The sequence below is a fragment of the Bolinopsis microptera genome, chromosome 5 (genome assembly GCF_026151205.1).
Source record: "Bolinopsis microptera isolate Bmic1 chromosome 5, MBARI_Bmic_1.0, whole genome shotgun sequence".
Lineage (NCBI taxonomy): Eukaryota > Metazoa > Ctenophora > Tentaculata > Lobata > Bolinopsidae > Bolinopsis > Bolinopsis microptera.
Window position 1 is genome coordinate 16,166,551 of NC_087076.1, and position 14,951 is coordinate 16,181,501.

Consider the following 14,951-nt stretch of genomic DNA (forward strand, 5'->3'; position numbering starts at 1 on the left):
GGTAACACCATAAAGCCGTTAATTGCAACAAGGGGTGCGCTGTTCAATGAAACAAGAAATTTTTTCAATGAAACAAGAAATTTAACCAGGCCAGGTAGCGTAGTTGGTTAGAGCATCAGCTTTGCAATCGTGAGGTTGTGTGTTCAAACCTGCTGTCTACCTAGTCGTGAGGTGAGCGTCGTTGACGTTCTGCTAAGGATCCCATAGGATCTATGCAGCCTCCCGGTTCACCCAGCCGAATGCTCGAGAAATCGTGTGTGAGGGTTAAATGGGGAGCTGTGCAATAGTACAGCGAAAAGCAAAAACTCAATGGATGGTTACCGTTGTCAGCCTATTTTATATTACCTTTAGGTTATTCTATGTAATACAGTTCATTGTAAGTTGTTCCTCATTCATTACCTGGTTTCATTGAATAAGTGCAATTACAAGAACCTCACACCGTAATGGGTGCCACATGCCTAGCATGAAATATTTACCTACTTACTTGCACTTTTGTAGGTCTGTAGAAGCATTAGAATCGGGCGTTGCCTGCCACAGGCTATCCCGAATTTAGAAGCTTGCTTTAATAATTAATAAAGAAGATTAATAAAAGATAACTTTTAGAACATTTTACAGAATAAAAAGATGTAAAACAATTCATAAAAATATAAGGCCCATTTGGTCTTTTTGTCCTGGACTGCTAGTTTGATTTTGAAAGGACAGGTAACTATGGGGCAAGGAATGTGCGTGCCTGAAAGCTTTTGCACACACCGAAACGCTAGTACAGTTGAGTTTTTAGAGACAAGGCTCATATTAGGATCAGAAGAGAATTTTTAGCAGACATTAGGGGTTTTGTTACTATTGGTTGCAGTCTTTTTGTGACAAAAACTCTACATTATAATATGCTTAAGTTTAGATTGTATAGTTCGAGGATATAAAATGAGGCTTCAAGGTGGAAATTGGTGAGCTTGCGAAAGATTATGGCCTTTGTATAAATGGTTATAATAGGCTATATACTATGCGTTTTGCTCTAGAAACACACTTTTTAGAGATTTTACCAGCGTATCCACTAAAATCACCTAATTTGTTCAATTTTTGGAAGGGGTTAGGTGCCAAAAGGGAGGTAGGCGCCAACAGAGCAGAGGGCGATTTTTCGGGGGGCGCGCCAACAGACAACATTATACCGCTAAACCGATCTTTGGGTCAAAAATACGTCTATTTAGATGGGTCTGATGTATCGAACAGATAATCCTTGTGGAATATGGTTAGTACAATAGTGCAGTGAATGTTGCAATGAATAAAATCCATCGATGTAGGAAGATTGTGAGGAGGGGGATTTGTTGTGACAACTTGTTAGTGAAAATTTTGCGCTTTTATCTCTGATATTGGAATACGAAACATGTATCAAATCATGATAGCCTAAGGTCCCCAGGTAAATAAAATTAAAAAGTTTAGGGGGCAATGTCATTTGTATTACGTGGTGACCCCCACTGTCGCTTCACTTTAGTAAAGGTTCGACGATACAGGGGGAGTCCTGCACTCGTGCGCGGCGGGTCATACAACGTATGATTTACTGGGCGGCGCTCAGCCTGTCATTCCGCCCAATCTTTATTCGGGCTGAGTGAATTACGACCTCCATCGCCTTACTTGACCATTGTTAATGGTCTGGCCCGGCGCGCGCTACTTCGTAGCACTTGCCATCGGGCAGAAAGCGGCGCGCGCTACTTCGAAGAAATTTAGACGAGTAACATCCGTCAATCGCCTTACCTGAGGACCCCAGGCTTTAATGTTGTTAAACAACAATAGAGATTAGGCGGAATGACATGCTGAGCGCGGCTTGCTCTAGCTAGAGCCCTCTCGCTTGCAGTAGCGCGCGACCGCTGAAGGCGGCAAAGGATCTACTTGTGAAACAAGCGCGTCACGCAGTACAAGAAAACAACAATTTCAAGAAAACAACAATTTTATTTAGTATCAATTAAAGCAGACAAAAGTATATTTTCTATATATATAACTAGCACGAACTTTAGATCAGATATCTTAGGGGACTTGGAGTAGCAAGAGATTGACTAGAAGGTATATACCTTTTACAAAGATACGTCGAGAAGAATCCAGGGTGATACAGGATCGGAGAGTGCAGACCAAAAGTTTACGCACCCACCTTTGCCTCCTGAGTTCTTGGTTGGATAGAAATTTAAGCAAACTTGGTCGTTTATACTCCAAGTCCCTTTCTTAAAAGAAGTAGTATTAACTATGTCTAGAGTTAGCTTCGTTCAATAATAACAATATCAATATAATCAATATCAATACCAGATAAACCTACCGAATAAATTATTAAATATCAATCAATTAATTCATTCCGATAAAAAATTTTATAAATTTAGATATTTAGTATCTAAAAACATTACAACAGATGGTTAAAAAGCGCCCAAAATCGATTTGAAAGATTTTCTGTCTATAGTACAATCATGATAGTAATAGTAAGTGTGCGCCGCTGCAATTAGACTTGATTACTGCAATTTAAAATTGTTTGGAGTCCAAGTATCTTTTAAGTCAGCTGCCTGTGCTTGTATTAATAGTGCTTTTGTTCTCAGTTTTATCAAGCTAATGGACGTTTCTAAGCAATTGCTTGAAGTTAAAATTTTTTTATGAACAGCGTTCCAAAGCTTGGCTGCATTAAACAAAAAGGTATTTGATTTATTTAGGAGAATAACCGTGAGACTCGTTGCACGGTTTGAAATGTTGATAGTCTCATAAAGGGAGTATGGGCAGTGGTACTTGATAATCTTAGAAAATTCTAAGATGCAGTGATATTTGTACAATACAAGTTTTGAGCCGTAAGTATTTTTAATCTATTAAAAATGGGTTTTGTATGTTCCTTTTCAAAGTGTTTATGGTCTAGTTTTTGCATACCGTATGGTCTAGTACGTGCACATGTTGATTGTTTATCTAAATATGCGTAGACACTCTCTCTCTTTGTTCTGGTCAACGGTTTCTGGCCTCTTACGATAAAGATGGAGGCCTTCTCGCCGTGCCCACAAAATGTAACTCCTGCTAGCTGCATTCCAGGACTCCCAAAGTATATACGAAATCATAAAATAATAAATATCAATGCAACAGACCTCTGGAGTCTTGAAGCTGTCACTACCTGTCTCAGAGCAAACCTTCACCTAACCATGTGCTTTCGCGCCACTGCGGGCGCGCTTGTTTCACAAGTCAAGAGGCGGGCGCGCGCTACTGCAAGCGCAAGGGCTCTGGATAGAGCAAGAGCAAACCCACTTCGGTTGTGGTACTTCGGCATTCGGTGGGCAGACAAGGGACTTCTTGACATACGTTGCATGCCACTTTTTGCGTGCGAAGCGCGCGCCGCCGAAGGATACGAAACATGTATCAAGGGACTTCCGAGCCAGGTCATCTCCTGGAATTGGTGCTATTATTAGTTTTCCTGGGAGTGGGTTATTTCCTGATGTTGTTTTCCTGAAATTGTGTTATTTCCTGGTGTTAAATCCTAGTAGTTTACCCAAAGAGATCTTCCTTGTCTAGTCTTTTTGACTGTTCCACAAACTTTATGATGTGGTTGAGTTTACTGTTGATAATTTCCTCCATTGTGAGTAGAGGTTTACCAAATATCCTCAGTCTGATAGTCATCAGCTGTACACATTCGCAGAGGAAATGTTGTAATGTTTCTGCTTCCCCTGGGCAGTGTTCGCAGTCTTGTGTCTCAAAGTTGACGTTATTGGCCCTAGTCTGAAAGTAAGCTAGTGGGCTGTGCCCCGATAGTAGCCATGTTAGCCATCTGAGGTGAGTTCCTGTGATATTAATATTCCTGTATTTGTATTTGTTAAAGAATAGTCCAAGAGGGATTTTCCCTTTATCACTGCATGAGGTCGACCTGTCGGTATGCGTTGAGGTGTAGTTTGAATAGGTACTCATCGATTGCGTTGTTGATGATTCCTTCAGGTAGTGGGAGGAATGGTTCAGGTCCTATGGGGATACTGCTGGATCCCTCTCTTGCGAGTTCGTCGGCAAGTTCGTTACCGTGTACTCCTTCGTGTCCTGGGACCCACCTAAATTCTACTCGGTGGGAGGTACCTAATGTATTAAGTTGGTCTACGATGTCCAGTACTATTCTGGATACGCGTAGACACATGGCTATGTGAAGAGCGCGGCCCAGTAACCATCGCCCTGAAAAAAGTGTGAATGCTCATTGGATGTTAAAGCGCACGTCACTAGCATTCACGTGATCGTTCAGAACCAATTACAGCCGCGCAAAAGATCACGTGCACGCCAACTACCAATTAGACAGAAGTGACATATGCGCTACAAGAGCCGCGCGCTGAGTTAGATTGTAAAATCTGATTATTTGATTGTAAAATCGCATAAACGCGCCTACATGCGCGTTTTAGAGGGTTCAATTACACCAGGCTATGTTTATGAACATAATAGCCTGGGGTCTCCAGGTTATTGTCATATGTTGTATGACCCGCTGCGTACGATTGCGCGGCTCCCCCTGTATCGTAGAAACTATATAGTGAAGCGACAGTGGGGGTCACCACGTAATACAAACGTATGACAAGTGACAAGATGTCATCAGAATTTTGAAAATATGTATTGCTTACACTTTATTGCAGTTAGCAATTTTAAAAAAGACTGGGTAACACACACCCACGGTGCATGTACGGATGATGTTTAATTTAATAATTCTACACTCGACTGTCACGTGACTTTTTTAACACAAATCAAATCAAAACAGTAGGAATCAAAACGTTCAAAGTACGTATTGCGCTTATTTCAGGTTCAAAATATTATATATTTTAATCATAGCATAAACGTCATTAAACCCACTAAAAATTATGTCTACAGGCTTATTTAGCCCCTAAACTAATTATCAATCACAAGTTCTTATATCACATTATATATAATCTTGAATAAGATTGCTGTCGTATTATATAATCGCGCCACTTATATGAACATATATGGACACGTTCATTTGAGTTTGAGGATATTGGTAAACAAAAATAATAGCGTTTTTGACGATAGTGGCTTAATTTTGACATGTCTGGACTCGTAGAGATGGAAAAGAATCTGAAGGAACTGGCAGAAAAGAGTGAGCTAATTTTGGATGAGATGGTGGAAATGAAAATGGAAATGAAGAAATTAGACTCGGATGATGATAAGGATCAGATAAAAGAAAAGAAGGTGGAGTTGTTTGATTTGAGCGAGAAGAGAGAGGAGTGTTTGAGCAGAGTGAGAGAGTTGGAGAGAGATATGATCAAGTGGAGACAGGACGCAGAACTTGAGCGAGAGGGATTGATGAGGGATCAAGAAGTAAAGTTGGAGCACACGAGCAACTTATTTCAAGAAAGAGTGAGAACTACTGAGAGTGATGATTTGCAACCCGGAAATACAGAGAGAGATAAGGGAGTATACACGATGAAGTGTAAGGCGCCTAGGTATAGGAAGAATGATGACTTTTGTACATTTTTACAGAGATTCGAGCAATGGGTCCTGTTATGCGGAGTAAAGGACAATCTAGACTTGAGGCTAGCAAATCAGATAGAAGACGATGCAAAGTTCAAGAAAGTCAAGAACATTCGGCTGTTGAGTGAGGAGAGAGGTGACGTGAAAATGCTGATCAGTGCGGTGAAACGAGAGCTATATCCCGCTACTGATGCGAGAATTATGAGAACAACGTTTCACAAGATGAGACAGGAAGCGTTAGAGAGCGTGGAGCAGTTCGCAGAGAGAATACAGGACACTGCTGAGAAGATTTACCCGAGAGCTGTGGAGAGAGAGAGTGCAGGTATCACTGTGTTGATACAGGGCGTGAGAGACCCTGCTATTAAAAGACGGCTCCTTCAGATGAACACGGAGACAGAGGATTTTGATAGTGTGATCCGTTTAGCTGTACAGGAGGAACACATATCCAAGGCAGTAGAGGGAGAGCTTGACAGTGATCCAATAAATACACTGGAATTCAGGGCACCTACTTATGGTGTTGGCAGGCAAGGTGAGAAAGAAGAGGATGAGAATGACTGTCAGATGTGTGGGAAGAGGGGTCACAAGGCTGACTCGTGTTGGAGCAACATTGTGTGCCAGCTGTGTGGAGGTAAAGGGCATGTTGCCAGTGTTTGCAGGAGTAGAGTGAGTCAGGTTGAGCAGAGTAGCAGAGGTGCGAGTAGAGGTGCGAGTAGAGGGGCGAGTGGAGGTGCGAGTAGAGGAGAGAGTCGCAGGCCATTGATTTGTTATAATTGTCGCGGTGAGGGACACATTCAAAGATTCTGCAACGTCGACAGAGGGCGATCTGGAGGACGAGGAGGGCAGCACAGACCCACAGAGACTGAACAGTATGGTATGCAGAGAGACCATTTAAACGGGCGTGCGACTGGACAAAATCAATTCCCCGTCAGTCGCAATTAAAATCATCAGGGGAGCAGAAGGAGGTAAATGCAGTGAACTGGAAACACATCTTGGTGGCTGGGAGTTGCAGAGGAGTAGCAGCCTACCTTTTTGTTGTCAGTCGCTAAGAACGACTGAGAGTATAGTGTGTAGTGTGAGAGGACTTGTGAGCAGGCACTGTATACCATTGGTACGCCCGGGAGGACTGGTCTAGGTGACATCTTATTTTACACTATCTAGCATTCACGTGATTGTTCGGAACCAATTACAGCCGCGCAAAAGATCACGTGCACGCCAACTACCAATTAGAAAGAAGTGACGTATGCGCTACAAGAGCTGCGCGCTGAGTTAGATTGTAAAATCTGATTATTTGATTGTAAAATCGCATAAACGCGCCTACATGCGCGTTTTAGAGAGTTCAATTACACCAGGCTATGTTTATGAACATAATAGCCTGGGGTCTCCAGGTTATTGTCATATGTTGTATGATCCGCTGCGTACGAGTGCGCGGCTCCCCTGTATCGTAGAAACTATATAGTGAAGCGACAGTGGGGGTCACCACGTAATACAAACGTATGACAAGTGACAAGATGTCATCAGAATTTTGAAAATATGTATTGCTTACGCTTTAGTGGCTTAATTTTGACATCTATTAACCTAGCACGTTCAGAAGTTCTGAACATTAGCCACGCAACCCATACTCCCATATCACCCCCCGCGCGTGAGGGCACGTTTTTGCTAGTAATTTGCGACATTACTTTATGGATATCGAATCTCGCGACTTCAACGAAGTGCTGGGGACAAGTTTTCAATAATTCATAAACTTTTCAGTTCCTATCGTTTTAAGCATCGTTAGGGCTTTCCCATAAACTAACTCTCATCATCCTAGGATAATCATGTGTCGCACAGCACTTGTTTCAGTAGAGAGTGTACTCGCCTTTACGAGAGAATGACGTGTACGTTTCGGTCACCTGCGGAAAAAGGAAGTGAGATATCGAAAATCTGAGATAAACCCGATCGATAAAATCCTTTCAGGTAGGTGCTAGTCAAGATTTCATCTCTTTAGACATTAAGATGGCTTCAAACACCTCACAAAAAGTTTTCAAAAGTAAAATTGACTCGCGACCTACAAATACCACCATAAAACTTGCCCTCATATATTTTTGAGGGCAAGTTTTTGAGCGCGCCGCGTGACTTTGTCTCAGCAACAGCAAGACATAGTTACAATCTCGCAACTATGAACAGACAAGGAAAATATTGTATTAATATCTGTCAAAGGAATTTAATGTATTTTAACAACTTGTTCTAATAATGCTAATAACTAATCGATGAACCTCATAAATGGTCGGCCCGGTGTGAGTGTATAGTATGGATTGTGCTCTGAAATGGGGCGCTGTTATTGGTTAATACAGCGGCCAATCAGGATCGAGCTGGTTTGTGGCTGCAGTCCAAATTTAGGATCATATCTGATTAGGTACCTAATTAGTGATTATGCACTTTAAAGTAAGATTAACTCGGTATTCACAATCCACATTAACAATTGTCTGCAACCAATCAAGGTCAAGCTGACTACTTAACGTGAAAATCATATTATTATATAGTGTTTGTATCATTATAAGACGACTCATGTTTCTGACATGTCACTTGTCAGTTAAGAGGTGAAATGAGAAGACAGTTAGACTCTCATATGATGTACACATTTTTCTGAATTGTACATGTAACAATCTTTATCGGTAATCTGTAATCAGCATATAAATCACATACCAATGTATCAAAGTGAAAACTGAAATCTTACCTGACAACACAAATTATAATAGTACCATTTTAACTCTCATGCAAGTTTACTCTTCTACTGCACTGGTTTTAATTGAACTTCCAAGAACTGTCCGGAAAATAAATCAGTCAAAAGCAAAGCCCCCGAATGCACTGTACACAATCTTTGTAATTACCCAATGTATTTTATCGTGTACACTGTACAGACAGTTCCAATTAAATGCAGAAGAGTTGTTTAATGTTCCCACTTCCCAATTACAATCATAACAAACTCAAAATTGAGGATTGTATGCGGTACTAATTTCTGCCAAATAAGCACTATATAGACATCACAATTTTAATTAGCGTATATCCCGTGTGGCGTGACGGCTAGAACGTCGAGTGCCTCGCAGGGCGGTCGCACGTTCGATACCCCGTGGAGTTCGAATTAATTTTTTGCCCAGATCACTCCGAGCACAATCATTTTTCATGATAAATAGAACATAAACAAAACTGACATGGGCCTGGCTATATCTAATTTTAAAACATAACCCAGGCCAGAATTTTCTTGAATAACTGTTGAGCATCAGTAACCAGTGCAGAAAAAGAGAAGATATTTATCTCACTCCACTCTTTCTGCTGTTCTTACTGCTGTTCTAAAACCTCTGTTTTAGTGTCATTAACCGCTGCTGGTTCTTCTATCCTGAATGCTTGTTAAACCGGGGACCTGTATAAATATATAAGTTACAACTATTTTTTAAAGTTACAAATATCAGCTGATTTGCAAAATGTAGCGATTTAATGTGGATTGTGAATACCGAGTCAATCTTACTTTAAAGTGCATAATCACTAATTAGGTACCTAATCAGATATGATCCTAAATTTGGACTGCAGCCACAAACCAGCTCGATCCTGATTGGCCGCTGTATTAACCAATAACAGCGCCCCATTTCAGAGCACAATCCATACTATACACTCACACCGGGCCGACCATTTATGAGGTTCATCGATTAGTTATTAGCATTATTAGAACAAGTTTTTAAAATACATTAAATTCCTTTGACAGATATTAATACAATATTTTCCTTGTCTGTTCATAGTTGCGAGATTGTAACTATGTCTTGCTGTTGCTGAGACTAAGTCACGCGGCGCGCTCAAAAACTTGCCCTCAAAAATATATGAGGGCAAGTTTTATGGTGGTATTTGTAGGTCGCGAGTCAATTTTACTTTTGAAAACTTTTTGTGAGGTGTTTGAAGCCATCTTAATGTCTAAAGAGATGAAATCTTGACTAGCACCTACCTGAAAGGATTTTATCGATCGGGTTTATCTCAGATTTTCGATATCTCACTTCCTTTTTCCGCAGGTGACCGAAACGTACACGTCATTCTCTCGTAAAGGCGAGTACACTCTCTACTGAAACAAGTGCTGTGCGACACATGATTATCCTAGGATGATGAGAGTTAGTTTATGGGAAAGCCCTAACGATGCTTAAAACGATAGGAACTGAAAAGTTTATGAATTATTGAAAACTTGTCCCCAGCACTTCGTTGAAGTCGCGAGATTCGATATCCATAAAGTAATGTCGCAAATTACTAGCAAAAACGTGCCCTCACGCGCGGGGGGTGCATATATGCACCGCTCAGAAAGAAAATCTATTGTTGTTAGGCACTATAATGTTTCAAATGTCACATTTTGTGTGACTTAGTTAACTGCAGTTGTCTAATTATCATTCCTTGGTCTGAAATATAGTAAATTAGGTCAATCTAACAATTATGATACAACATTGGTTAATGGGCACGGATTGAATGGTTACAGGGCAATATTTGGGTAACTTTGTCACACTCATGATACCATACCTCTATTCTACTGTGAGGTGTCCTAAAAACCCTTTCAACTCATTATTTTATGGTTGCTCTACCAAGCATAGCCCTAAAATATGTTATTTTGAATAGTTAGCTAATACAGGCACTTGGTTATTGGGAAATGTCAAATGAGGTTAATTCTGTCACAATATATGAAATTTAAAATTTTGGGCGAATAATTTATATCTGATTTTGGTTTGAAAGGCGGGAAAATTTTATATGATGACAATGTAGTTGATGCAAGTTAAGATCAGTTGATGTTTACATTGTCACAAAAAATTATACGAAATCGTAAATAGATTAAAAACAATGATTATAGAATGAAATAGTCTCTTAAATAATAACTCTTATAATAACTGATGTGACAAAGTAAACATGTCTTGCCCCTATTTTGAAGATCTATATTCTATACCTCTATTAGAATATTGTCCAGAACATCAGAGCTTAAGTTTAACAATTTTAGGTTAAATTTGTCAAAGTCACTAAAAATGTGACAAAATTAACTTTTCATGCCCCAACAATTTCAAGATAGTGTGTAAAAATTAACATTGGCTGCTTTATTACCTATATAAATCAATCCAAACTACAAAAAATATATGTTTATGTGATGACGATTACCTAACACTTATAATAACTGATGTGACAAAGTAAACATGTCTTGCCCCTATTTTGAAGATCTATAACTCTATTAGAATTCAACATTCTTTCAGAAACGATTGGAAGAATATTGTCCAGAACATAAGAACTCAATTTTTAAAATTTAGATTAATTTGTCAAAGACATTGAAAATGTGACAAAATTACCTTTCCCTGCCCCAACAGTATCAAGATAGTGTGTTAAAATTGGCATAGGATTTATTACAGGTATATTAAAGTATTAATCGATCCAAACTACGAAAAATATCTTTTAATCTGATGACGATTACCTAACTCGCTCTTATAATAACTGATGTGACAAAGTAAATATGTCTTGCCCCTATTTTGAAGAACTATACCTCTATTAGAATACTATGTAACTTTATCATCAAAAAAATTTCGATAAACTAGTTATTTTGCCAGCAAGGAGCTAACAGAGTTATAATAATTTTGTGTGACGAAATTACCCTATTTTTGACCATGTAGCGGTAGTTTAATTGTGACACTGTTAACATATTACCACCTGATAATGATTTATATGACTGGTGCATGGTACTAGCAGTGTTGTTTGATCCATAGTACGTATAATATAAGGGGTTAAAGCTGGTATATCATTATTTGTTCAATTTCACACATGTTCAGATATTATCAAGATTATGTGACAAAGTACAAGCTTGGTTGTGCCTTCTGTGTTTTAATTCGTTACGACTATATGATATAATAACAATTCCCAGCACTTCCAGGCCATCAAATAAACTTACACTACTCAGCATTGCTTATCAGGGTGCCCTAAACATTCATCACATATTTTCTTTAATGTGTGACAGAGTAAACCTGAATGCACCATCTAACAAAAAAAGTCGTCAAATATGTAGGTAATGGTCATATGTACCCATCCAATCAACTGGACACTCAAAAATTTGGTCAAAAACGGCAGCAAGGGGTCCATATTTACTCCGTCACATGTTTATAGTGTGACAATGTAACCATTTCTGTGCCGGCCGTATTTAAGCGATATCTTATCACCTGATTAAGATATCGTTATGTGACAAAGTTAGCCTAGAGGATGAGACGATTATCCTAACCATCAAGGGTTTAAGTAATTTCATAGTGTGACAAAGTCAACTACACTTTGCCTTTTAATAGGGTCACTTATATTTACCAATATCCTCAAACTCAAATGAACGTGTCCATATCTAATCGCACTAAAAGGAATCGAGCGCTACAATAAATTGTCTCCTCATCGTTTTATTTTGAAGCAGTTTGTATGGATACAAGGATACAAGGATACAAGGATACAAAAGTGATAATTACTTTATTGAGTACACAATAGTTGTAATTGTGAAATAATTTAAGTTACACAATTCTAATTATTTACAAATGTGTAGGGATAATTTAGAAATGTTATATAATTTAGAAATGTTTTATAATGTTATATAATGCGAGAAATGTTATATAATAAATCGAGTTTGTATGGTTCAATTTTATTTTAAGGTCCTATAGCATTATGCACTTGCCAGTATTTGAGTGGAAATCTGGGCTCTTATAATAGGCTGTATATTATCCGTTTACAGAGAGAATCGAACGGATTGCTCTTGCTGTGGCAGTGAGTGTGGTAGGATCTAGAGTTTTGTTGGAGAGCAAACCAGCTAGGTCAGTAATTTTTTGGGGATGGAAATTGAATTTTTCCCTAACTGAGGAGTAGAGCAAACAGTCAATCAATACGTGACTTTCGTCCTCAATAGGCTTGAGCCCTTTGCTGAAAAAGCAGTAGGTGCACCAACGTTCTTCTCTTGGTACAAGGGAGGTTTCGTATCTGCCCCTTTCGATGTATAGGTTGTGGCAGCTGATACGAAACCTTGTCATACTTTTTCGAACATCAGGTATTTTGATAATTCGTAGATATGCCTCTGGTTCGAAATCATGTTCAATTAAGTTATAGAATTCTAGTTTTGGCGAGGAGGCCTTGGCAGCTTTCCAGGTATTCACGAATTCTTCCCTCATGTTATAACTGATTTGGGTGGAGAGCTTAGATTTTGAGGAAGATGAGGGGGTGAAGTTGTATTTGGTGAGAAGCTTTGAGATGTTGGTATACCAAGGAAGTCCCAACATGACAAACAATTTCCTTCAACTGAATTCTTCTAAGACTGAAGTCATCGTTATATCCTCTAAATTTGACTCAAAAAATATTCCAGCCTCTCTACAGATTGTTAAGGATCAAGAGCCACATGTTGTTAGTGGAACTGTGAAGAGTCTTGGGCTGTATTTGGACAGTTATCTTTCAATGAGTGATCAGATTACGTCAGTGGTTCAAGCATGTAATATTCAGATCAGAAATTTGTGGTTTATTGCATCAAAACTGTCTTTTAACCTTAAGATTCAGCTTGTTCATGCTCTAGTACTCTCTAGAATTGATTATTGCAATAGCGTATATTTTGGACTGAGCTCTTATGATCTAAGTCGTTTACAGAAGGTGCAAAATTCTGCTGTAAGATTTATTTTCGGGAGAGGAAGAAAGGCACACACTACTCCACTACTTAAGAAAGTTCATTTTCTACCAGTTAGATTTAGAATAGATTTTAAGATTGCCCTACTTGCCTTCAAGTGTTTAAATAATATAGCTCCTCCTTACTTAAAAGAGTTGATATCTCCTAGGCAGCAAAGTTTTAAAAATGTACGTCTTGATAATGATTATTTTTACCTTAGTTTTCCGCCCTCTCCTAACTATGTAAACACAGAGAAAGCTTTTAGTCACTGTGCAGTTAAAGTATTTAATTCCTTGCCATATGACATAAGATCAGCTGAGTCAGTTACATCTTTCAAGACCAAACTTAAAACATACTTCTTTTCTCTAGCATTTGATTGATTTTGCATTTACATAGGTAAAATGAACTTGTCATGTCTAATTTTCAATTAAACTAAGCTCAGTTAATGTAAGAGCCGCTTTAGAAAGCACTGGAGTTTATCTCCAGGATTAAATTATATTGAGTTATATGATTTAGCTATAAGGCGGTTTATAAATGTTGTATTTATTTATTATTTATGATTTGTTCGTGAAATACAGCACAGAGTAGTTCGTTTTCAGTGTTTTCAAGGCGACTATAGTAATCTATTGCAAGTTTGCAGACTTCAAAGAATAGGGGGTGGCGCCCGCTTTCGCCCCAGCAACCTATATTTGATGCTTTTGAATGGACGGACAATGACCACTTGATAAACTTTAGGTGGAATTTTTCAAAGTGGTCTTGTGCAATTTACTTCAAGGTATGCTGGGGGTTGGCTTTGTCATCTATTTTTGAAACGTATCTCATGGTTTTTGAGTGGGGGCATAAGACTTGACAGCCATAAAGCAGGATTAGTTTTATTAAGGAGTCAAATAGAATATTAAGGGCACGGTGAGAGAGGGCATCCTTAACTATATTGCCTTTGAGGCCATAGAGAGCACGGAGAGCCTTGGCCCTCAGCTCAGTATTTGCTGCTGTAAACTATCCATTTCTGTGGAATATTATGCAGTATTTATCGGTGTGCTGGATGGGCTGACCTCCCAATGTGAATGTTTCATAGGTCTGCTTTCGTTTGGGAGGGCTGAATATTATTGTATGTGCAAGTCGTTTCTGTCAGGTCTTTAATTTAGACGAAATTTATCAAAATTTTCAAATGAATTACTTACTTCCGACTAACGATTCAGGACGAATCCAATCTTTATGAATTCGATTCTTCTCCATATACACACGTAATCACCCCTTCACAACATCATCCCCAACTGAAGACGATTTACACATGTATTTTTAAAACTACTGCTGAACAAACATTTCTTATCACTTATATTGATGCTTTTCATACACACAAGTTAAAACAAATTCTTTATGTCGTGCATCCTGGGTTTGGACAGGATATGCCCGCTTAAAATACTTCCATCGCATTACACTACATAATTCTCAATAAATGTAATAGTTTAAAACAATCAATTAATTTAAAACAATCCCCCAATGTTCATATACACATTTCGACTTACTATAATTAAGGACACATTTAATCTTTATGAATTTGACTCTTCCCCATTTAAACAAATTTGGAGGAAATTCGTGTGTACATTTTTCAATCACTGGAAATTTCGTCGGAGTTTGTTGTTTGATATTGCACGATACAGTTAAAATCATTATTATATTACTATAAACAAAAGCCCTGCAATATGAATTTGCATTAACGACGTTCACAATCTTTGCAAAATATTAATAAATTTTAATAGTATTTTAGATTTACTGTTCAGCTATATTTATATCTTAATTACAAATCTGAGTCATTAATCTCATTATATTAATTTACATA